This window comes from Phascolarctos cinereus, unplaced genomic scaffold (genome assembly GCF_003287225.1).
Source record: "Phascolarctos cinereus isolate Bilbo 61053 unplaced genomic scaffold, phaCin_HiC Scaffold_7;HRSCAF=346, whole genome shotgun sequence".
NCBI classification, from domain to species: Eukaryota; Metazoa; Chordata; class Mammalia; order Diprotodontia; family Phascolarctidae; genus Phascolarctos; species Phascolarctos cinereus.
In genome coordinates this window covers 33111585-33137801 of record NW_027556180.1, presented here as the reverse complement: position 1 = coordinate 33137801, position 26217 = coordinate 33111585, and the positions used below count along the sequence as shown (strand labels likewise).

The 26217-nt window shown below is 41.6% G+C and overlaps 1 protein-coding gene across 2 annotated transcripts in view; it reads right to left on the bottom strand.

The window, feature by feature from the left end:
* The window catches only part of FNDC3B (fibronectin type III domain containing 3B), a 392602-nt gene that overhangs the window by 272976 nt on the left and 93409 nt on the right, over positions 1-26217 (bottom strand). The gene's annotated exons all lie outside the window — the stretch shown is intronic.

Sequence of the window (26217 nt, the reverse complement as noted above, 5' to 3'; positions counted from 1 at the left end):
GTCTTCTGCCTCTTTGGGTAACCCCAGCACTTAACACAGTGTCTGGCCCATAGGAGGCATTTAATAAAAGTTCAGTGACTAAATGAGTGAATCTGGGGGTCACTGAAGGTGAGAAGGGAATCCGTCCTGACACAGGTTAAGAACTGTGACCTCAGGTACAATCAGAGACGGTGGCATCTTAGGTAGCTCAGCTCCCAGGCCCTGGGCTCTCCCCAGAGGGCCGACTTTCAGAGGAGCCCTGGATGCCTCCTCACACCCAAAGGTCCCAGGCCAACCGCCCGCATTCCCCAGAGACATCCTTGACATCTGCCTTGTAGACACACGCAGGCGAGCAGGGCGGCAGCCATGGCTTGTGGGTTCCCCCCGCCCCCGCAACATCTCACCCAGAATCCAAGAGTCTGGGTGTTTAGACTGGAAGGACTATTGAGTTAGATCTCCGGCCTTTCAAGACGAGAAAATTCACCTTGTCTGTGGATCCCAGATTAAGAACCATTGTCCAAAGTAGAACCTCGTTCCACCAATGGATGATGGCGATTTCTCTTCAGTCTTAGGGCGCTGAGAGGTCTCAGGACTTGCCCAGGGTCATACCACCAGCAGACCTTAGATGCAGGATTTGAACCCAAGTCCTCCCAACTCTCTCTCCATGCCCCACATGATGCCTCTCATTGTTGTTACTGATGATAATAACGGCATTGGGGTGTTCTAGAAAGCTTTTCATATAAATTATCTCAACTGCAACTCAATAATCCTGTGGTACTAGAGCAGAGGGTTGACAGCTAATCCAGAATTAGAGGTAGCCACCCTCTCTATCTCTGAATTATAAATGAGCAGACCCCTCCTCTTAAAAAACCAAATAAATCAAATTAAATTAAATAGATCCATTTTGAAATGGTTGAGTTAATGTAATTGATAAGTGAATAAATAAGCAAATGAGTAAGTAAATAAACAGATGAAGGAAGGAAGGAATGAGCGAGCAGATACCTCCCTAACGCTTTATGAAATACCAAAAGAATAAGAGAGAAAAGGAAACGGGGTATGGTTCTACTCAACACAGACAGTGAGCAGAAAAACCAAGTATGACATCAGAAGCCACACCCGTGCAAGCTGACCTCAGCGACGGCAGAAGGATCACAGGGTCATAAATGCAGATACTTAGTCTAACTCCCCATTTTATGGGTGAGAAAACTGAGGTCTGTGGTAGCTAAATGACTTGTCAAAGGTCACAGAGGCAGGTTCTGAATCCAGGTCCTCTGACTCCAAACCACTTTTGTACCACATGTATGGCTGGAATGATCAAGGAGAATTCTATTCAACATTTATTACGTGCCTACTATATGCCAGGCAGAGGGGATACCAAGACAGAAATGAAACAGCCCTGCCCTCAAGGAGCTTATATTCTCATGGAGAGCAGGAAGAGCCCAGTTCTCATCCCTTCTGAGGCTGAATGGATGGCTCCAGGTGACCTGAAGACTGAGGAACGTCACTCTTTTCCCCTTCCAGATACAATGACTTGATGTTAGGAAGTTTTTCTTCCCATCAAATCTCAAACCACAACTTCCATCCAATGGCCTGGGTTTTGCAAGCAAACGAAGACTAACCAATTGCTTTTCTAAAAAAATAATAATAATAATTTATTTTCCCTCAATTACATGTAAAAACAATTTTTAACACTTATCCGGTTTTCTTTTTTTAGCTTTGAGTTCCAAATGCTAGCCCTCCTTCCTCTCCATCCCCTCCCTGAGACTGTAAGCAACTGGATATAGGTTATACATGCACGATCATGTAAGATACTTCCACGTTAGTCATAATGAACTGCTTTTTAAAATTTTCATTTTTAATTATGAAATTATACAAAACCCTAATAAACATGAAAATAACAATAAATAAAAGGGGGAAAAGTCATATCTGAAATTGTGCTTTTGTTGCATAATTTTTTAAAGCAGAAATTAAAGTGAACATTCTAATGCCAACAGTGCCCCGCTGGTCTATGTCCCCATTCTTCCTTCTACTGTCTTGGGTGTTTTTTTTTTTTACTTTTTACTCGGTATGGCAAGTTAGCACAGTGCTACAAACACAGATGGTGACAAAAAGAAAGCATTTAATAAGAGATTTATCAACCAATGGATCAATCTATCAAGCCTAATGGCTTTTGCACATGACGGCCTTTCCAATACTAAAATGGTCGTCAGTGCCCAAGTCTTCTCTCCTTGAAACTAAAAACACCATTTCCCAGGTAAGTGATTTGGAGCTAGCTAGGACCAGGGAGTCCTTCTAGTGCCAGAGATTCTTAACCTGGGATCTGTGAACTTAAAAAAAAAATTTGATAACTGTATTTCAATATAATTGGTTTCCACTGTAATGCTGTGCACCTCTTTTTATGTATTCAGAGGCATTATTCCAGAAAGGGTCCATAGGCTTCACCAGATGGCCAGAGGGGTCCATGACATTTTTAAAGGTTAGGGACCCCTCTTCTAGAACAATTATTTTATTTTACAGAGAGGGAAACTGAGTTCACCCAGGTTAAGTGACTAGGCCAAGACCAAAAGTGACAGAAGGATATCGATCCTCTGGCTCAATATTCAACATTCTCTAAACCAGCCTTCGATCAACCCTCAAAGGGTAGGACTTCAAGACTCTTCCCCCATTCTAGTCACCTTGCACTGGGCACTCACCGGTTCATCAACACCCCTATTAGGCAGAAAGGAATGGGAAAAGATTATGGCAATTAAATTCACAGAAGTTACTTTAGGTGAGTGCATTAAAATAAGTATGTCACAACTGCTAACCACTGGACTCGGCATCAGGAATAGATGGGACCAGAGCCCATCTGGGGCACGTACTAGTGTGTAACCCGTGGCAAGGCACTGAATTCTCTAGGGCTCGACTTCCTCACCTGTAAAATGGGGGTTTGAGTTGACGATGGCTCTTAAGTTTCTTTCCAGCTCTAAATCTATGATTGAACAAATTATGCCAGTTGGTCAATGAGCATTTATCAAGTCCCTGTGAGGAGGCAGGCACTGCACCAGGCACAGAGAATACAAGGAAGGTAAAAGACGGTCTCCAGGGGAGACTCTGTCACAAAGTGCCTACCCTGACTGAAAACCGACAGAGCCATTTCTAAAATGACATCTTTGGAAGGGGAAATGACTTTCCCATGAAATCATCAAGAAATGCATTAGTCAACAGAATGACCTGAGCTCACAAGTATGCCTCTTTCGCCAAAAATTATTAGCTGGTTGGTGCGGATCTCATAATAATACACTTTCAATTATATATATATATATATATATATATATATATATATATACACATTATATATATAAAAGGAATGATTATCACGAGGAGCTTCTTTCATTTCGTAAGTATGATTTTTAACTTGAATGGGAAGAAGTAAGTAATGGGATACAGACTGATCTTTTTAAGCCAGCCACATGCCCAGGCTTCAATCACATTTTTTTTCAAAATGAAAAACCAAAGTAGCACTTTGTTCAAACTCAAGCTCTTGCTTTACATAACTATTTAAAAGACCACACAGGCCCAAGTCCTCACTGGGATATTCTCCCACATACAAACTATATTCAAGAATGAAAAGCAAACCATCACCACATACAATGCAGGAGCTGGTGATGATCAATTTAAATCACTGTCCATTTTGTCCAAATAATTTATTTTCCTCCCACTTCACTGACCAGGTTTCAACCAACAAGTGTTTATTTATTAAGCAACTATTAAGCAATATTAAGAATAGATACACAATGACCCTTACTTCCAAGGAGCTCATGTCCTAATGTAGAAAGACAACAAGTATGTGGGAAACCCAACTAGAGCAGCCTAAGTATAAAGTGAATGAATACAAATATATACAGTTACTACCCATAAGGTACTTGGGAGGGAAGACCCCAACGGTGGGGGCAATCAGGAAGGGCTTCATGGAGAAGATGCTGCTTGAGGGACACAATTTGCAGAGCATTCCAAGCATGGGAGATGGTAGGGACAAAGGCAGGTGAAGAAGCTCGTAGTAGGAGAGAGGAGAACATTAAAACTTGCGGACGTTAGTGGGAGGGGAAAATGGGGCAATGAACTGAGAGTTTAGATGCCTTTCAGGGCAAGGGAGGAGACTTTGTTCTCCTTAAGGACACCACAGCCAACCTGAGGACCAATCCATCGGGAACTACAGAAAGCTCTTGCCCTCACTCTGGCTCTTTTCTGTGAATGGTTTTTATGATCTCATTGGACCGGAATTTCCCCAGCAAAGACGTCATCTACTAGGCAGAGAAATGCATTTTTGAGCACAAATTCCCATAAAAGTAATCAATTTTAATCTTGTATATCCATCAAACAACCCCTTGCTTTCAAGGACTGAACTGGATACAATTAAATGGGTACAATCTGCCAAGTAACTGGACTGCCAAAGCGAAAACTGTTCAAATTCAAAAGACTCTTTTCCCCCTAGAAAATCATTGCTTAGAGTGTAAACAATGATTGTGTGTGTATATACTCATATATACATATGTGTATATATGTATGTATGTATGTACAAAGGATGAGAGAGAGAGAGAGAGAGAGAGAGAGAGAGAGAGAGAGAGAGAGAAAGAAAGAGAGAGAAAGAAAGAGAGAGAAAGAATGAATTTTTACTTTTTCAGCCACTTTACTGGCTGAATGAAGGATGGACTGGAGTGGCAAGAGACTTGAGGCAGGCCAACCCCACCAGCAGCTATTTTCAAAAACTCCAAGTGTGAGGTGATATGAGATAAATTGGAAATAATCTCAGAGGAAGGGCGCTAATTAAGGAAGAATCAGGAAACCTTCTTGTAGGAAGGTCGTCAGCTAAACTTTGAAGGAAGCCAGGAGGCAGAGACAGAAAAGGAGGCAATTCCAAGTATGGGGGCCAGTTACTGAAAATGCCAAGAGTCCGGACACTGTTTTCAGAGTACGTATTGGGGAGTAAGGTGTAAGAAGGCTGGAAAGGTAAGAGGCGGGTAGGTTATGAAGGGCTTTGAATGCCAAACACAGAACTTTGTATTTCATCCTGGAGGCAACAGGGAGCCATTGGATTTTACTGAGTAGGTGAGGGTGACATGATCAGACCTGCACTTTATAAAGAGCACTTCGGTGTCTGAATGGAGGATAGGAGAGTCAGGCCCGTCAGCAGCTATTGCAAAGATCCAGGTGTGAGATGAGGAGGGTCTGCACCGGGGTGGTGGCAATGTCAGAGGAGAGAAGGGGGCATATTCGAGAGATGTCTCAAAGGCTAAATCAACAAGTCTATCAACAGCTTGGATATGGGGGGTGAGACATAGTGAGGAATTCAGGACAGACTCCTAGGTTGTGAGCCTGAGGGACTAGGAGGATGGTGTGGCTCTTTATAGTAATAGGGAAAGTAGGAGGGGAACACGCGCGCACGCGTGCGCACACACACACACACACACACACACACACACGTATCATGAGAATATAACGACCAATCATTCCTACAAAAATAAAGAAAAAATTAAAAAACTGGAGAGGTTATCAGTTGCTCTTGGGAGAGCCATGCCATTACTAAGCTGGGAGGATGGTGTTGCCCTCTACAGTAAGGGCAGGGAAGGGAAGGATTTAGAGTAAAAGATAATGAATTATTCTGGACATGTCGAATTTAAGATGTCTAGCGGACATCCAGTCAAAGACATCTGAAAGGCAATTAATTGGAGATGCGAGACTGGAGGACAAGCAGAGGGTTAGGGCAGGATAGGTAGATTTGAGAATCGTCAGCATCAAGACGAAAATTAAATCCATGGGAACTAAAGACACCACCAAGTGAAGAACAGAAGGAGAAGAGAAGACAGCCCAGGATAGAACCCTGAGGGACACCTACTGCTGGAGAGTATGATCTGGAGGAGGTGCCAGCAAGGAGCTAAGACCTCCTGGCAAGAAACAGAGAAACAACCACTGGAGAAGTAGATCAGCAGGACTTAAAAAAAGACTCCAGTGGGGAGAGGGGGAGGGGAAGAAGAAGAAGAAGATGACTCCAATGGGCAGACATTCACAGATCCTTCACTTGTAAGAGCTGGAATGGATCTCTGTGACCACTGAGGCCAAGCTGCAACTAGAAAGAATTCCCTCAACCACATCCCCTACACAAGAGGCCAACCAAGTGGGCCCATTCTGAAAACCTTCAGGGCACTGAGGGGTCGGGGAAATCCCTAGTTGCCGATGCAGCCCGTTCAACTCAAGGACGGTTCTAATTACTGGGAAGATTTTCCTGAAATCAAGCTGAAATTTATCTCCTTTTAACAGCCACCATGGCTATTAGTTGTTCCTTCTGGAACCAATCCCTCTCTTCCAGGGATAAGTATCTGCTGCCATGTCAGCACCCCCTAAATCCTTCCTTCTCCAGGCTAAACATCCTTGGCTACTTCGACTGATCCTAATGAGGCGAGAACCAAGGCCTTTCCCATCCCAATTGTCCTCATCCGGATGTCTTCTCATTGACCAATTTCCTTCCTAAAATTTGGTGAGTAGAATTGAACCATAGCAAAGTTGAGTGGGATGCTCACCTCCTTCTTCTTGGATGTTCCCTTTCCTTTCCATTACCTTTCCTGGCTGTCAGGGTGCACTACTGAATCATTTTGAGTTGGTTACGCCATCAAGAACAAAGGCAGAGGGGCAAGAAAACATGGAACCCAGCAGTAGGAATACTGGCTCTGCAATCAGAGGACTTAGGGTTGAGTGCCTCTTCAGATGCTATCTATGTGACCTTGAGCAGGTCAACTAAACTCTGTGGGCCTCAGTTTCCTCATCTATGTTAGATAACCTTTGAAGTCTCTTCCAGCCTAAGATCTGTGAACTCAGATGACTAAAATCTTGAACTGGCCGTGCTAGCACACATCCACATGTACATATTCCAACAGATGGCTGTGCATGTGAGAATGGACTTAGGTGAGAAACTGAGGCCAGGAATGAAATAACATTAGTCCTGGAAGAATGCTCTTGTTCTTACACTTGAAAGAAAATGTGGGTGGTAGGACTGTGCCCAACACGTGGTCATTGGCCAAGCTTCTGGCTCGCCCTTGCTTGTCTTTATTCCTTATCCTTCATGTGGAGGCCAAATCAACAAGACAGGTTACTAATATTACCCCCACTGCCAAATAAAACCCCAAAATCATACCAATAAGCTCAACATTTCAAAGGTTTGGGGTTTGTTTCTATCACTCGGATAATTTTTTCAACCCTCCACCTTACTCTGGCTACTCAAAAATGATCTACATTATTAATGTCTCATTCAACAAAGATAAATGTTCCTTTTATTCCCTGAATAAGTCCAAGGAGAATAAACGTACAGCACAATGTTAGCTGGCACTCTGATATCGTCAGGAAGTGAGTTTTTGCAAAAGAGTTTTTTAAAGTAATTTCTTTCCTTTAAGGCAAAATACTCTGTAGGGACCAAGGAGGACTACAGAGCTTGTCCACCTCCCATCTCTACCCATGCACACACCAAAGAGCAGCCCAGCAGCCTCCCCCCTAGATCAACAGGGGGTTTAGTCTGGACTTTGCCACAAGCTAGAGGAATGACATTGAACAAGGGATCCTGCCTCTCTGTGCTTCCACTCTCCTCATCAGTGAGATGACAGGGTTGGATCAGAGGAAGGGTTCAGGACTTAGGCTTCATGGTCTTTTCTTTAAAGTATTTTGACAGCATATTTTGAGATACAAAGGGTTTTCTTTGTAATCCTCTTTATTTTTATTTTTTTGCATAAAAACACTATTATGAGACGGGCTTCTTAGACATCCCCAGATGACAAAAGTAAAGTCAAGATCGCTGAATGAGAGAATCTCCAAAGGGCCCTTCCAGCCCCAACAGGCCATGGTTTTACAAGGCTCACTCAACAGAACAAGATTGTTTCTTTGAAGAGTTTATTATGGATTTCTTCTAAAGAAATGAAAAATTATCACTCCAAGTCCTCTTAATGGGATAACATCTGAAATTTTCAAAAACAAGGCAAACATACAACGTATATATGCCTGCATGCATACATGCACATGCATATATACATGCACACATTGTACAAATGCACAAATATAATGCATATATGTACACATGTGTGTGCATATACTTAGTGACTAAGAAACAAAAATTACCTCCATTAGGATCTCCATTTCCCTCTGCATTTTTCAGAGACTGCAAAATTTAGATATCCATCTCTCTTTCTCCCCCAACTCTCTTTTGAAGGAAGCGACTTGAGGTTAATGAGGAAGCTAACTTCTAAGCTGGATTAATTATGCCGATACTGTGTGGTTCAAGGTCAGTGATTCCCAGTTAACCTCACTTTGGTAACAAAGCTCAAAACCAAACCAAACTCTGGAAACCCAACTCACGGAGGTTCCACTGAATGAAACATTTCCCTTGGGATCCTTTAGGAGAGGCCCCAACTTGGTCTCAGGCCATGGATCTCAAGGGAAAAGTTCTATTCAACTGGACTCCTGTTTGGCATGCATAATAAAATTTAAACCAGTCAAAGCTTCTCCACTTTTGAGATTTTCTTTGTGGATGGCTTTACAGCAGACATCAGTCCATTCTGCCCAGACCCTAGGATAGAAGCAGTCACATGTTACAGAGTACTTTTGAAATAGTTTCCCCTCCATAATGTTATAGATTAAGAGGGAGAACGGTCATGAGAGAAACTGACAACTAGGCCAGGACCACACAAAGAGACCTTGGGATTCAAACCCAGGGCCTCTGCATCTGAGATTCCTACTTTTTTTTTTTAGTTTTGCATTGATAACTGTATTTCAACATGACTGGTGTCCTTTGTAATCCTCTGTATTTTATCACATGCATTTAAAAAACATTACTGTGCAAAGGGGTTCAGAGGCTTCACCAGACTGCTGATGGGGTCTATGACATTAAAAAAAAAGGTTCAGATTCATGTTCTATCAGAAGGGTCAATAACAGAGCCCTCAAGAGCCCCCAGAGCAGGCAGAACCAGGTGAAAACCTAACTGAGAAATGTTTAAGAGACTATAAATAAACATTCAACACAAGGCAGATAATGTTAATTTGTGATTTTCTAAGTCAATCTGCCGCCTCTGGGGATCTGAGGCCCGATACTGCTGTGGTACACAATGAAGCCTCCTCTTTCCAGGTGCTTCCCCTACCTGCACAACTGTTTGGATCAACTTGATCAACTATTCCTAATCAAAACTTTTGGGAGGAGAGCTAGGATTAACTAAGAAAGCTAGATACCATACTTAAAGGAAATCTCCCACCCTGTATCCAAGACCCAGAATTCTGATGACTTACAGTCTGCTGCTCAGCTCTGGGCCCCCAGCCCTTTCTATCACCACCACATGCCCAGTTTCAAAACACAAGGAATGAACCAATGATAAAAACAAGCAAAAAATAAACAAAAACCCCAAGAGAGCTGGACGGCATGGAGGCGCATAAAGGCCTTCATACATATGATTATCTCCATTCTACTGCTGAGGAAACTAAGGCTCAGAGAGGAAAAACACTTTGTTCATGGCCAATGAGAATACCTGTGAAGCACTTTGCAAACATTAAAGTGTTATACATTCTAGCTACTATCCTTGTTACCATTGTTTTGTACAGTAACAAGTATTCTTACTTGTTACAATATTTAAGATCGTTACAAGTAGGATTTAAACTCAGGTTTCCCTTACTTCCCAAGCTAAGTGTTCTTTTCACTGACCACACAGCCTCTCTAAACTCTTGCAAAGAGCTCCCTACCTTAGAGCAGCAAGCAAGTGCTTTTCACATGCATGTGATTAAACCCTATAGGCCTTCAAGATGCCTGAGAATCAGTTTATGGCATTTTGGACTGAGAGCTGGGAAGGCTCTTTGAGATCATCCAGTATAATGCCCTGTATTTTACAGATAACCTGAGGAAGGCCAGAGAGGTAAAGTGATGTGCCTTGTCAACAGGCACACAGAGTCCAAATCTGAATCTAGGAATCTAACGCTCTTGACATCAGGAAGTCCTAACATAACTACACAGCTGAGTGTTTAAGTACAGAAAGTGCTTGAAAACAGGTACACAGATTAGGAATTCCAGGCCAATACACACAAAGAGCCTTCCCAAAGTGTTCTTTGAAGCAGACTTGTGGTAACCATTTCCATTTTCTTCATCAGAGCCGATAACATCTCACAAGGGACAGCTGTGTGGCTGGGCCTCCTGACATTCCAACTGAGAAGCATCGATGGCCTCCTTCGTCCTTACAGATGCCCAGACTCACCCATAGGAACATCTTATTCCAATTCTTTCTGCACCAAGGCCAGACTCAGAGCAGACACCACTCTCAGCAAACAGCAAATAGGAAAAAGAGGACCCAAGGTTTTCTAAGCAGCACATTCTCACTTGCATCCTCCAAGAAGACACAACAGAGTCTATGCACATCTCCCCAACTCCAGGACTTGCTCACATACCATGACATCAGAAGGGGAAAATGAAGTGAGTTTAGAGCTCCATCTGGGACAAATAACGTCCAGCACACTATGACTTCTTTTGTTTATATACACAGGGGAAATATGTCTTGGTGGTAAGTGAACTCACTCTTAAGATTGATTTCTCAAGGCCTCCAAACGCTGTCCTGCAAATCCATGCATCCAGTTCTCGGTAGCAAGTTATGCGTAAGTGATTTTTAACAGGGTACACGATTTGGAAACATATAATTAACAACTGAGTGGAGGTAGAAACCCAAGGAGTTCTTAATCAATTTACAACAAAGAAAACGGGGAAATCACTTTCACAACTGGGGTGGGGTGCCATGGTCCACTGTACAAAGACTATGCTTAAAGTAATTATCTAAAGGTCTCCCATTCTTCCTTCTATGAAGGAGAAATGAAAGCCAGAGGCCTTGGCACGGTTACCAACAGCACAGGAGGGCTTCTAAGGTTCCATTGATACCTCACTGGTTCTGTGATCTCATTGATAACGGGCATTCCTTCTAGCACTGGATTCTGTACATGGACTTCCCGGCTGTGCCTTGCACAACACTCTCCATTTTCTGACTCTGGGCACTTCGACAGGCTGTCCTTTCTCAGAACGCTTTTCTCCCTCTCATCTCTGCCTCCTGGCTCCCCTCCATCTCAGAAGAAACCCCACTTGCTGCATGGGGTCTTTCCTGGATCCCCCTCTGTGACCACCACCAAGTTAGCCTGTAGGCATTTGGTACACACACAATGGTTTGCAGTTTATCTCCTGCATTCCAACGTGAGCTCCTTGAGGGGAAGGACTGTGGTTTTTGCCTCTTTCTCTGTATCCCCAGTGCTTAGTACATAGTGGGTGCTTAATAAATGCTTATTAACCCTACTTGCTTTGACTTGACTATAATCACTTCCATGTATCTCCTTCCTACACAAATCTTCTCCTCCACAGGAGAACCTCCAAGCTCAATGGCGGTATTCTTTTCATTCTCCAGACAATGGGTAGACATCAAGGCCGTGCATGTGGTGTATCAGCTATGCCTTACTGTCATGACAGAAGCAGGCCATCTCCTCTTCTCCCTAACTCCTGACTGCTGTCTGGGTGAACTTCAACATGAATTCTTTGGCTCCCATGGCATTCTGTGACTTTTATCAAAAGGGAGAAGCCTGGGAGTCATTAAAAGCCCTGTATGTTTTTCCAAAGGTAGCCCAGGCATTTTTTTAAGGCAATTGGGGTTAAGTGACTTGCCCAGGGTCACACAGGTAGTAAGTGTCTGAGGCCAGATTTGAACTCTGGTCCTCCTGACTCCAGGGCTGATGCTCTATCCACTGCACCATGTAGCTGCTCTGACATTTTTTTTAAAGAGGAAAGAATAGATAGGGGGGAAAAAATGACAAATATAAATGCGTGGGTAGGAGTATTTCATGATTTCAAGGATTCTGTGAGCTTCTCTCACCAATACAGATGACAGTTCCTCTCTACCTCAAAAGGGAGCATTTATAAGATGTTGTGACCAAAAAAATCCATGACCATGCAGCCAACCTGGAGACGAGTCTATATAAATAGAACTGGACTGGTCCTCACATGACATACAGGCCCCATGTGGACAAGCACTTATAAAATCTAGAACAAAGAAAGATTACGTCTATCTTTGTCCTATATATTACTTACAGGTATGCATGCATCTGTGAGTGTATTGGAATTTAAACTCCTTGAGAAATGGGACTTTTCTCACTTTCCATATCCCCAGCACTCAGCAGGAGCTTAATAAATAACTTTTCAGTGGGAGGGGAAGAGATATTTATTAAGTACCTACTATGTGCCAGGCACTATACCAAGCACTTTGCAAACATTATCTCATTTGATCCTCAACTACCCTATGAAGTAGGTGCTATTATCTCCATTTTACAATTGAGGAAACTGAGGCAAAGAAGTTGAGTGAATTGTCCAGAGTCGCACAGTATCTGAGGCTGGATTTGAACTCAGATTTTCCTGACTCTGGGACCAGCACTCTATCCACAGCAGCACCTATTTGATTTTATTATTTATTAATTAATATCATTAATTTATAACATTAATTCATTCATGTATTTGTGTGTACACATGTGTGTATGTATATATGTAAATATATACATAAAACTGCTTTACTAAAAATATTTAACATGAAAGTTATCAATTGAAATATTAAAACTTAAAATGCCAAAAAAACCTTGAATTTTTCAAAATCCAGCAGACTATTAGATAATCAACAAATATCTCTGCTCTTGAATGTAGGATCTACTTCTCCTGTCTTTCAGGTGGCAAGTGAACAACCTAGAGTCCCTGTCTTTCCCCCCATTTATTCCCCTTAGGGACTCTGGCCCACTTTTTGTTCCCCTACGGAAGGGTCCATCCCCAGCCCTCACATCTTTGTTCAGGCTGTGCCCTCCTCCTCACCACCATCTCTTGAAATCCCTGGCTCCCTTCAAGACTTGACTCAGGTGATGTCGCCTACGCAAGGTCTCTGCCAATCCTACTGGTTGTTAATGCTCTCCTACCACCAACACTAAAATATCTGGTATTAATCTGTCCTGTATTTTGATTCTACTTACCTGTGTATATCTCTCTAGTAAAATATAAGTAGTTTGACTTTTTTGCCCTATATCCCCAGTGCCTGGAACAGTGCCTCTAGGCACTTGTTGAACCGAACTGAATATTAAGTTGGAAAACATTCAAAGAGAGCCTCACAACAGACTATTTGGTACAATGGAAAGAACATTGGTGCCTCTGACATTTACTGCCTCTGTGGCCTTGGGCAAGTGACTTAAATTCCCTGGCTTAGTTCTCCCATCTGTAAACTGGCGAGCAGGGCAGTAGGCAGATGGAGGTGTTCTCAAGGAGCTGGCCGCAGTAATCCTATCTGGCCCAGTGAAGCAGGAAAAGGTTTATCACCAGACACTGTACAGGTCAGTGAGAAATCTGGGGGGCCAGGGTGATGATCCACAAAACAAAAAGCACACAACATGGCCTTCAGTTTTATCTACCCGCCATTTTTGTTTCTGCTATGATGGCGAAGAGAGAGAGCTAGATACTGCAGTGCATAGAGTGACAGGCCTGGAGTCAGGAAGACTCATCTTCATGAGTTCAAATCTCGCCTCAGACAATTACTACCTGTGTGACCCTGGACAAGTCACTTCACCTTTTTTGCCTCAGTTTCCTCATCTGTAAAATAAGGTAGAAAATGGGGTCATGAAGAGTCAGATACCACTAAAAAGCAGCTGAACAATGACAACATGAAGGCAAAAGTGATCTAAAAGGGAGTGGGATGTGTAAAAATTGTAGATTAGCCACAAACAATAAGTTAACTCTTGGTACTTGTCATTCAATGACCGAGTTGATACATAACTAGAAAAACACAAATTCATACTGACATTTATTTTATAAGTTAAATGAGAAGAAAAGAGCATGAAGCTAAATAGGAGGATGACTAAAGGTTCTCGTCAGAGAATTAAATAAAGGACTTGGCATTAGGAAGACGTGAATTCAAATCCCACCTCAGAAACTTATTCAATGTGTGATCACAAGCAAGTCAGTTAATCTCTGAGCCTTAGTTTCCTCATCTGTACGATGTCCAGGTTGGAGTAGACAGCCTCTAAGGTCCGTTCCAACTCTAGATCCATGATAATATGGCGTGGTGGGTTTCATGGGCCCCATGGAAACAAGAAACATGCTTTCCTAGGACACTCAGTGCTGGTGCCATGCAAGTCACACAAAGAATAAAAGTAAATGGGGCACCAGGAAGATGCCTAGAATTTATATGCCAGCATGCACTGTAGAACATAAAACAGGAGAAAAATTCCATGGCAAACTGGCCGAGAAAATCCATGACTTCAGCATGCTAGCGAGCACAAGGAGGATACTAAAAACTTGTGGAAAAATGTGGTTCAGGATCGACAGAGACTCAGTGTGAGTAAAGCCATCAGACATTCCAAGTTGGTACATCATGGCGACTCCATCCCGAGGCTGGAATGCACTAGAAGAGGTAGGCACCAAACAACATAATGAAAAATGAAATGCTGGCTGCCTATGAAGCAGGCATTTCACAATCATCAGTGTCTATTTGGGTGGGAAGGAATGCAGAGTCAAATCACTGGGACTGGCTAAGGCCAAAGTAAAAACCCAAAGAGGAAGAGGATAAAGATCAGGGGACAGTGAGTACAATTATAACAGTGGAACAAGCTGTCTAAACAAGCCATAGGAGACAAATACAATCTATTCGAGAACCTTAAATGATTAGCTGCCACAAGGAGGAAGCCGAAAGAGTCCAGAAACCACTGCTGTCGGCCAACTCTAATTTGATACATGGCGGAAAAATAAACAAATAAATAAATAAATAATGAATTTTTAAAAGACAGATGGCGGCCAAAAGCAACACTGGTTTGGAGTACAAGCTCATGTGCAGATACTATGAAGGAGAAACAAACAAGACCATTGACACTACTATGAGAAGAATGGTGTGAATGAGAGGGCGTTGGGCTTGGGGTTAGGAAAAGCCTAGTTCAAATATACCTCAGATACTTAACTGGCTAAGTGACAATAACCTTTGTGTGCCTCAGTTTCCTCATCTATTAAAACAACAAGCAAAAAACCCTTTGTTCCTATGAAGGACACCATGGCATGGTGGATAGACCACTTAACTGTGGTCAAGAAACCTGAGTTCAAATTGTACCCCCTAGCATTTAACTGTGTGACCCTAAGACAAGTGACTTTTCCACAGTTTCCACAGCAGTCAAAGGGATACAACACTCACGCTGACCACTCCTTATTTGTTTTGAGTAAAACACTTAAGAGGGCATGATATGCTGTATCGTCTGAACTATTAGCAGCAATATTACCTTGAAAATCACTGAAGAAAAAAATGAGCCTGAGGAAATTTCAGCTACATCATCCACAAATGGGGACGAGCCTGCTCAGCCAGATTAAGTTCTCCCCTATCTCCTCCTCCAATACACCACATGGTACTTTTCCAGGAATTCTCAGGGCCTAGTATATAGTAAGCAGCTAAGGAAAGCTTACTCAGTGAATTGTGCTGAACTGAACTGCTGCATGGACGCTATCAAACCTCAGAAAAAGCAGATAGCATGGACTAATAAACCAATCAAAATCAGACAGCAGTGAAATAAGAACTTTTCATTTGCGTACTTGCTGCTGCTTTCCAGAATTTTCCATATATTTTATCATATTGGATGCTCACAATCACCACGTCAAGTCGGCAGAGCAGGCTTCTGACGCCCAGTCCAGTGTTCGTCCACTGGACCTTGCGAAACTGTCTGTCAGGTGTTAATTAGAGTTCCTCAGAATGTGCATTAATGATTGAAGGTCTAACTATAATCCTGATATACTGGGAAGTACAATTTTGATGTTAGGAAAGAGCCCAGTCAACAGGTCACAGTCACCATAGGTTACCAGCAAATTATGTGCAAAACAGGAGCGTTTGGCAAAGCGATCTGCTGAATTTGGCTTCTCATTTAGCCTAATAACTGATCTGCTGGAACAGCCAGTGATTAAAGGGAACACAGCGTGGGCAAAGGAGTGAGTGAAAGAATTTTAGCTTATTTCCTTCTATGCCTCATTACCTCTTTTTGAAAAATGTATTTTATTTTTAACTTATGGAATAAAACAAGCATTTCCATAACATAGTATAATAAAAATGATTGCACATGAAACTGCAAATCAATTGTGTAGTTTGCTATTCCTTTTAAATATATAATAAAGTTATCATATAAATTTCTTTTTTTTTCCCCCTTCCCCTCTCCCCCTGTTACCTCTTAACAGAAGATGAGGTCTTGGATGAAGAAAACAATCAACCAATCAACATGTATTTATCAAGTGACCACTGTGCCCCACCCCCTCTTTAGGTAACAGAAAATATTCACAAGTTAATGGAGAGGGAGGGGTAGAGAAGGACGGCACTAGAGTTGGTGGGGGCAGAAGGGAATAAGAAAAAGGTTCATGCAGAAGGTGGCAAGTGAGTTTTGAAGAAAACCAAGAAAAGGGAAGTTAGCAGGGATTGTAGTCGACTCATAGAGGACCGACTCACTTCTCCGTGAAACTGTTCCTCTCCCTCCCTAGTGACCTCACTGCCAAAAATGACCTCGAATCTGTTGTGTGTCTGTGTTTGCCCCAAAAGAATGTAAGCTCCCTGAGGGCAAACACAGTTTCATTTTTGTCTATCCCCAGCCCCTCACACAGTGCCTGAAATAGAGCAGGCACTTAATAAATGGTTACTGACCAATTAACTGCACTTGAATAAAATAATTTCATCATATAAAATGTCGTGAGTTTTCCATCACTCCCTCCAAGTCTCCATCAGGGTTTTTCCTTTGTTTCTTCATTCCCACTTTTCTTCTTATATGCCATAGTTGGTGCATACTCTGTTTTTCTCATTCTCCTCTTTTTGCTTTACCTTTTATCGGCCTTTCCAAACGTCTTTATATGCCTAATGCTTGTAGATATATTACAGCATTTCTTAAATCAGTGGGCCAAAATGCATTGAAATATTTTCCTACTGCTGGATATTCACATTACTTTTAGGTTTTTTTGCAATTGCATATAATTCTATGAAAATATTCAAAAAAGGTAGCTTCCCCAAGTTATTGATGATATTTTCTCAGTATGTTCCCAATAACAGGATTACTCAGTCAAAGGTATAATTATTATTTTGTAACTTACTGCTTCTTGCCAGATGGCTCAATTAAAAGACCATAATTACAGTCCCAGTGAAGGACATTACTGATTCTCCATAACCCCACCAACAATGAGTTGTATTCCTTTTAATAATTTTTGCCAAATTACTGGGCATGGGGTGGTTTTCACTTTTCATCTGAATTTTTAATTACTAATGAAGTTGAACCTTTTTTTCAAACAATTACTAACAACCTGTGTTTTCATTTTGGAAAACTATCTATATTTTTTTAGATCCTAATTTTTTTTTTCAAATGCTTGCCATTACTGGGGGGCCACACTAATTTCTATGAGCCATAAGCTCAATATATCAAAAGAGGGTCCAATTATTTAAATCATCTGGAAAACCTCATGGGTGCCACTGATGTGCCATTTCTATTTTTTTCCCATTAATAAACACAAAGAGACAACAAAAATGAAAAGGGGAATATGGGCACTCCATATGCTAGCTGAAAAGCCTAAGCCCACTATGATGGAAGCCATTTTCATCTACAAACCCAAAGTGCCATCTTATCTGGGGCTCCATTCTAAAAACTCGGTATTTTCCATTCCCCTGACAACTTTTTTTTTCTTCTAAAAGTCAGCTGAATTCCTATGATTTAAAAGACAGTAAATGAACATGGCATTTGATTAGAGCTACCTTTGGCTGATCACATTCTCAAGGATCTCTCAAAGCAGGCAGCTAAGAGTGATCATAATTATAAACTGTTGTGGGGGCCATGTATAATGGCATGTTAAACAACACTCCATTCGTCTTTTCCTCTATGAGATAAAGAGATATTTGGGTAAATTCTGCTAAGGGCACCCCATTCTAGGTTGATTGGCTAAAGAGGACTTTCTTGCCAGCTGATGAGAGCAAATTTGTTTCAATGAAGACCCAAAAAAAACCCTAACCCATAATGCAAGCAGGAATTTGTTTTTTAAATAAATAAAGCAAGACTCCAGGGTGATCGAGAATTCTGACCATCTCCCTCCACTATCAGCCAGTGAAGCTGCCACAAAGGCGGCACCAGGCATTCAAGAGCTAAATGAATTTCTAAGAAGGGGACGATTATCCCAAGACTAGAAGCAGTGACCCAATGAGAGACAGTGGTACCTAAAAAAGAGCAGAAGATATAAGGAATAATGAACACACCAACTAAATGGACGTGATCAAAGATAACATTAAATAACAACAAAACTGGTCAAATGATGATAATAGTGGACCTCTGCTTTGGTCCTTTTTTTTTAATTTGCCTTTTTAACGCTGTACCATTCAAATCAGAAAATAGTATACACATAATAATAACATATAACAATATATTTGTTATATAACATGTAACAATAATAACAGAATAATATACAATATAATAACAGAATAATAACACAAATAAGAGAATACTGAGCTTGATAAAATAATAACAAAATTCATTTGGAAAAGTTGTATGGTCCTTTAAAGTCTGCAAAGTGATACATAGTTCTGTGTGTGTGTGTGTTTAGTACTTTTGGTCCCGAGGATAACCATCTAGTAAGACAGTAACTGCAGGACACAGTATCATAGATTTTGAACTGGAAACGATCATAAAGACCCTCATTTTTACAGATGAGGAACCTAAGATCTGGGAGGAGAAATGATTTCCTTGCCCAGGGTCACACAGCACAAGACATCCTGACTTCAAGCCCAACACTCTACTACAACAAACCAGTTTTACCAATGAGGAGAGTAAGAATCAGAGTAGTTAGGTAACTAGGCTGTGGTCACACAGCTACTAAGTGTTAGAGGCGGGATTTGAATCCGGGTCTCCTTGATTCCACTTATAACCCTTTATCCATTTCCTCAAGCCATCTCTCCACTTAATTACCTAAAGGGACAACCTATTCAGATTTAAGCACAAGCCCTTCTTCTTGCTTAATGTTTTTAAAGAAAATTTTATCTTTTGTTTTTACATTACCTACATTTCTAAATATGTTCCTACCCTCACCCTCTCCCAGAGAGGAGCACAAAATGACAGCTGAGCAAAACTAATTAAGCACCTACTATGTGCTTTGCACATACGAAATGTTGAGGACACAAAGAAAGGTTAAAAAAAATTATAAACATTATTCAAATGGCATCTTTCACCTACTGCCAGGAGGTTTGTCCGGGCCTTTGGGTAGGCTTGGCCTCCCTGAAGATGCAGCTCCAATCAACAGGCATTAACTGCCAGTCAAATAGGAGCCAGGCACTGTTAGGTTTGGAAGACACATAAAGCCATCGGTGTCCTCAAGAAGTTCCCTTTCTATTGGAGGGAGGAGATATAACACGAAGGATTCTGCCCTCCCTCCCTCCCTTTCTGATTCTAACATCCTATGACTGTCTTTCTGCTTGAATCTGTAGTTTCAGCACTTAGCACAGTGCCTCACATACAGCAAGTGTTTAATAAGTGTTTGTTGACTACGTACGACTAAGTAGGAAAAAAATTATAGAGATTATATATAGTAAAGACAAAGTAATTTAGAGAGGAGACAGCTGTGACGGAGGCAGGGAGCTATCAAGGAAAGATCAGTGAATCACACCATACTGTGTCAATGAGAAGGGGGGGAAAAGGACAATTAGATTAGCTCTTATGATTAGAAGGGAAATGGTCAGAAAAAGATAGTTCAGCAAGGGGGGGTGGCAGAAGGGCTATTCTTGGTACTCTTGATAACCGTTTCCTGTGAGTTCCACTACACCTACAGATAGAAAGGAAAGTTTACACAGTCATGAGAGTGATGAGAGAACCAGACTGGAAAATCTGGCCAGTAGTTCTCAATCTCACTTAGTAAAACATTTCCAAGGGTACGGAAAGATCTAATCCCAGGCTCGATCTTCCTCCGGGTCATTTCCATGATGACCTGGCTCTCTGTCTGCCTCTCTGGCTTTTCCAGCTACCCATGAAATCAGTCTACTCCCATCAGCCAACCCTAACCCCCACCACGCTATTTATTTAGAGACTGGGTAGTAACCAGGTCACCAAGTCCTGGAGGTGATAGGAACGTTAACCCCTATCCAGTCCACCCCGTCCCAGTGTGGGGAAACAGGAGCCCAATCCCGCATTTTATAGATGCGAAGAGGTCAGAGAAGAAAATAACTTGTATAGGGACACAGCCAATTAGGGAGCACCAGAAGACAGGGAATAATGACCCCTCTACTACATCTCTCATGGGCTTCTTTGTAGGGAGGAAGGTGCTTTATCACTTTTACCAAAATAAGTCGATATTTACACAAACCCTCTCTTTCAAGCCAGACTGATCTCCTCACCGATTCCAGGGAACATCTGGCATTTCCCGCCCACCATTTCTCTCTCCACACCATCCACACCTTCCTATCTATCACCCCTCCATCTGCATCTGCCTATCCCAATTCCACCCATTCTTCAAGGCTCAGCATAGAAACAATAACTATTACATCCACAGAGGGTTGCTAATTAACTAAATACTTTTAGTCCTGTGGAAATAGCACTAACAACAGTAGCCTGGGTAAAATGATTGATCAAATCAACAATCAGTAAGCACCCATTATGTGTACTAAACCTTGGGTATGGAAAGAAAGGTAAAAATAGACTCTAATGGGAAAAACAATGAGAGATAACTCTCTCTCTCTCTCTCTCTCTCTCTCTCTCTCTCTCTCTCTCTCTCTCTCTCCACACACACACACACACACACACACACACACACACATATACACACACCTCTTTTGAGGTAATCTCAAAGAGAAGATACACAAAGTAAATATAAAATATATACAGGGTAGCTGAGTTTTAGTGGGGATGGGGGTTGCTTTGCTTGTTTGTTTTGGTTGAAGGCAGACCAATGCTAACAATTGGGGGGTCAAGGAAAAGCTCGATGCAGGACCTCAGCTGGTCCCTGAATACAGCTAGAGCTTCCAAGACAATGGAAAACATTCTAATCAAGGTGAGTGACCTATACACAAAGGTAGGAGGCAGGATACCACACGGTGAGGGCTGCTGCCATCTTTAGTTCATGTGGAAGCTAGCTAAGGGGGAAAATAATCAATTCCCTTGGTGCTAAATCCTTTTGTTCCCAAAACCAATTATTAACTGTTGTATTTTAAACATGTCATGATGTGCTAAGGGTCCCCATGATAACATCAAAGAGCCAATGATAAATAAATGAGCTTTCGAAATATAGGAACGCAGATAATTTCCCTGATGACTAATGGGCATTGGCTATAATATACACACACACAGACACAAATAGAAATTCAGGGAGAAGCTAAGCCTTGGCTTTTTTTTCCTTTTAGATAACCTAAGAACTCAGGGAGTTCAGAGCACTTTAGGAATCCAAGTGTATTGAGCTGTAGAGGATTGAGATAGCTGGGAGAAAGAAGGCATTATTATCGAGCAGAGAAACCCAAGTACTTTCTTTCTTTAGAAAACAAAAGCACAAAAATAAAGCTACGGCAAGTGAGTTCTTCTCTATCCCGACAGCAGACGAGGCTGTTTTTCAATTGTTACTAAAAGCAAAATCTCTTTTTTCATACATAGGATGATATTTTTAAAAAGAAGCATCCCCCTTCCCCCTCCTAGCTACATAAAAATGACAAAGCTCAAACTTACTATGACTTTAGATGATGAAAATTAAACATTGTCCTTTTACTGCAAAAAATGCAAACAGACCTGAGCACCCTGCCAAGAACTATTTCTAATTAGATCCAGATCCCTTTAAGACAGCAACAGGAGGGGCCAGAGAAGGGAAGTCTGGGGATTCGAGAGCATCCTCAGGACTTTGGCTCTTCATTTGCCCCTTATAGAGCTGATTTCTCACGTCCCCTGCACAGCTGAAAGGGATTAAGGACTCGGTAAACACTCTTCTAGGTAAGTTATTTGTGGTGGGTCGTGGCCCAAGATCTGCCTGACCCCCCAAGCGTTCTTCCCCCACTGGGGGTTCCCAAGGCCTGCAATCTCCATCAGCAAAGTCATGGATCTGGGTCAAGACATCATGGCTCCAAAAAGCCCTTTTAAAAAACTTTTCAAAGGGACCGATGTTAGCAGAAACAGCCCATGGAGCCAGTGATGGAGAGTCCTGGCCTTGGAGGCAGGCTGGATTTGGCCCTAGCGGTAAGTGGACAAGGGGCTTGGGGAAGCGGATTCACCTCTACTGGCTTGGGCTTCCTCGTCTCTGGACTCGATGGACTTTGAAGCCAAGTTGGTGGCCAAGCTTACCTAATTAGAGAGATGGCAGCTTAGAACACAGAGAGAGCCATGTAGGGGAGGGGAAAGAATGGCAATATTCTGACAGGGGGAGGAAGTAAGACAGAAAATAAGTCTTCCTGAGAAGGGCATGGTCAAACTCTTTAATGGACCTCTTTAGTGGATCGTGAGGGCTGGCACTGGACAGTTGGCCTTCAGAGGATCACAGTTTTAAAACTCACCTGCTGTATGACCTCAGTTAGGTTACGTAATCTTTTTGCCTCAGTTTCCTCATCTGTAAAACTGGAGTAATAATGGAACCTAACTTCCAGGGCTGCGGTGAGGATCAAATGAGCTATTTGTAAAGCACCTAGCATGGTGCCTGGTACATGATAAGTGCTATAAAAATGTTAACTTTATTAGTTATTATTATTTTACTCTTTTTTTTGGGGGGGAGGTTAGGCAGTGGGGTTAAATGACTTGCCCAAGGTCACACAGCTAGTAAGTGTTATGTGTCTGAGACTGGATTTGAACTTGGGTCTTTCCTGAATACTCCATCCAATAGCTATTATTATTTAAGAGCTAGAAAGAACCTGCAAGACCATCTACTGCAACCTCGCCTCTCTTCAGAGTTGAGGAAACTGAGGCCAAGTAAGGTTCAGTAAGGGTCTGAAGCCAGGTCCCCCACCCCAAGTCCAGCACACCTTCCACTGAGCCACCGAAGCAGTAGTGGGGTAACGCAAACAAAATGCAGTGCATTTAACAATTCTGCCCAGGGCCTTGATTATAGTCCCATTTTACAGATCCTCAGGTGGAAGAAAATTGCTGGGAGAAAACGAAAAAATAATCTGAGTTCCATGTTCTCCTCTCTGTAAAGAAGGAGAATAATACCTAAAATACTTAGAAAAAGCTTCATTGGGGTTCGTAGAAATGGAATTGATTAGCCTGGCTGGTATGTGATTCCCAAAACAATTAAAATGCATTTGTCAAAACAGCACAGTATCCAATTCCTTAGAAAGTATTTCAGTACATCAGCATAGCCTTAAGGAATGGGATACATAAAGAATACAAAGAAATGCTGGGAGACTTGAATCATCACTGGAGCACAGATTTAGAGATGGAAGTGACCTTGCAGGTCACTGAGGGCAATCTTATTTTACAGATGAGAAAACTATAGTTCAGAGGATTTAAAATTTGCCCAAATAATTTTTTAAAAAGACTGTCGCTGCTTCTCCACTTTAAGCAAACTTGGCAATGGGAAAACTGTCATTTATAAAATAAATGAGGTGACAATTAACCTGACAGAAGTCTTTACAAGAAGCCATACCACAGGGCCACTTTATATAACAAGCTCCTTTACTGCATGTTAGGTCATCCAATTAAAAAATAACATTTATATGCCGCTTGTCTGCCTCTGTCAACTCTATAAAGTTTGGCTGTAGGAAGGATGATGATGCCATTTGCAATGGAGGAATGTACTAGGTGGCTGGTCCAAAGCCTACCCAAACCTCATACGCATCCCATTGGCAAAGGTGGACACAAAAGGAAAATGATGAATGTGGGTGGGGGTGGGGAACTGGTACAGCCACTGTGGAAAGTAATTTGGAACGATGCCCAAAAGTTACTGGTCTCTGCCATCACTATGGATTTATATTTTCTGGCTAATGGAGAAGGAATTCAAAACTCATGCTCTACAGATAGGTTCAATGGATGTAGTTCATTTTGAAAGATACTTTAATCTATAAGAGCCCACCCCCACCCCCGGCACTACTAGAGTAGCAAAGGGAAATGAGAGATTTTTTAATAGCTTCATAGCCATAATTTATTGCAGCCAATAGAATTCAGCACACATTTATAAGATGCCTACTATGTGAAAAACTTTATCCTAGGCACCGAGGAGATAAAGTTCAAAAACAGACACAGTCCCTGACCTTCAGGAGTGTTTATTCTTCAGCAGTGGGGCAGGTATCAAATGCACAAGGGGGCAGGATATGGTGCATAGAAATATGTGCTTAGAGAAACATGTCTGTTAAAAATAGATAATGGTTAGGGCTTGTTTCATTACTTAGACTTGGATTCCCAGCACCCAGCCCAGTACCTGACACACAATAGGCGATCTACTTCTTGACTGATTATCTCTGTCCTTGGTCAGTTCTGTGGCACCTTCCCCTCTGTCACTGTTTGTGTCAGGCTTGGTTCACTTGCTGCTCAGCCCTTCGTGTCTGGGCAACCTGAGCCATTTCTGCCCTCCCTTCTCAGCGGGGCATGTTCATTGGTGCTATCACTGATGGTTTCCCTTCTGTCCTCAGGCTTTCGTGGCTTCCTTCTTTTCTCCCTTTCAGCATGCAGCTAGTACTGGCAGAATAATGTGATGTTTTCCCCAAGGCACTGGTGAAATTAGCAGCAAAAATAGAAAAATACAACCTTGGTCTCCCTGTGCCATCTTCCACCTCCCAGCTCTGAGGTGGACTCTGCTTGGGTGGCTGGTGACTTCTCAGCCAATTTTGCTATAAATAACTTCCTGACCATTTAGAGCCTGTGATTCTGATTTGGTAAAGCTGGTTTCCCAAGTCTAAGCTTTTCTTCCTTCCATTTATTATATAAAGTAAATAGCCTTTTTTGTTAAACACATGGGTGATCACACAAAAGCCTGGAATATAAGTTTCTTTAGTTTCTCCCTTTGAAAATGGAATAAGAAGACTGCAGAGGTTTTTTTCTTTAAATAAATTTGCATTGATATATTTTGTTTTTACATCATCAAATTTTTTTCCTATATACTCTCTCCCCTTTCTCAGAGACACATATCCCTTACAGCAAAAGAATTTTTTTAAAGAAAAAATGAGTAATTAGAGAAAAAAAATCAGCAAAACCAATCAACATAATTAAAAGAATCTGACAATACAGGCAATATTCCAGATAGAATAGGCTTTTAAAAATTATTTTATTTTTTTCAATTAGCAAGCATTAATTTTTTTCTCTCTCCCACAAAAACAAAAAGAAAGAAAACACTCTTTGTAAGAAATATGCACAGTCGAGAAAAACAAATTCCCATAATGGCCATGGCCAAAAATGTGTGTCTCATTGTGCCTGTCTCTCAGGAAGTGGGTGGCATTCTTTATCTTTGCTCTTTTGGAATCATGAAGGATCACTCTAGTGATATGAGTTTTCTAAAACTGTTTGTTTTTACAATGTTGTTATATATAATATGAATATTTCTTCTGGTTCATTTTGTATCAGTTCATACCATTCTTCCCAGACTTTTCTGAATTTGTATCCATTATCATTTCTTAAGATGCAATAATATTTCATTATGTTCACATGCCATAATTTGTTCAGCCATTCCCCAAAGCAAAAACAACTACTATAAATATTTTTGTATGTAAAAGACCTTTTCTTCTTTCTTTGATCTCTTTTGAGCATAGGCCTAGCAATGGTATTAATGGGTCAAAGGGCATGGGACACTCAGTAACTTTTTGGGTATAGGTCCAAATAACCTTCCCCAATGGCTGTACCAATTCTCACTTCCACCCAAATTCATCATTTCCCTTTTGTGTCCAACTTTGCCAACAGGACGGGTGTGAGGTCTGGGTAGGCTTATGCATTCCCCCACTTTCACATGAGCCACTGCAAATGGCATCCTCCTTCCTATAGCCAAACTTTACAACACATGCAGATAAGCTGCATATAAATGCTATTTTCAACTGGATGACCTACAATGCAGTAAAGAAGCTTGTTAGATAAAGTGGTCCTGGGGTATAGTTTCTTGTAAAGATTTCTTTTGTTAATTGTCACTTCATTTGTTTTATAAATGACAGTTTTCCCAATGCTATGTTTGCTTAAAATGGAGATGCAGTGATAGTCTTTTTTTTTTTAATTTGCACAAATTTTTTAGTTCTCTGGGCCTCAGTTTTCTCATCTGTA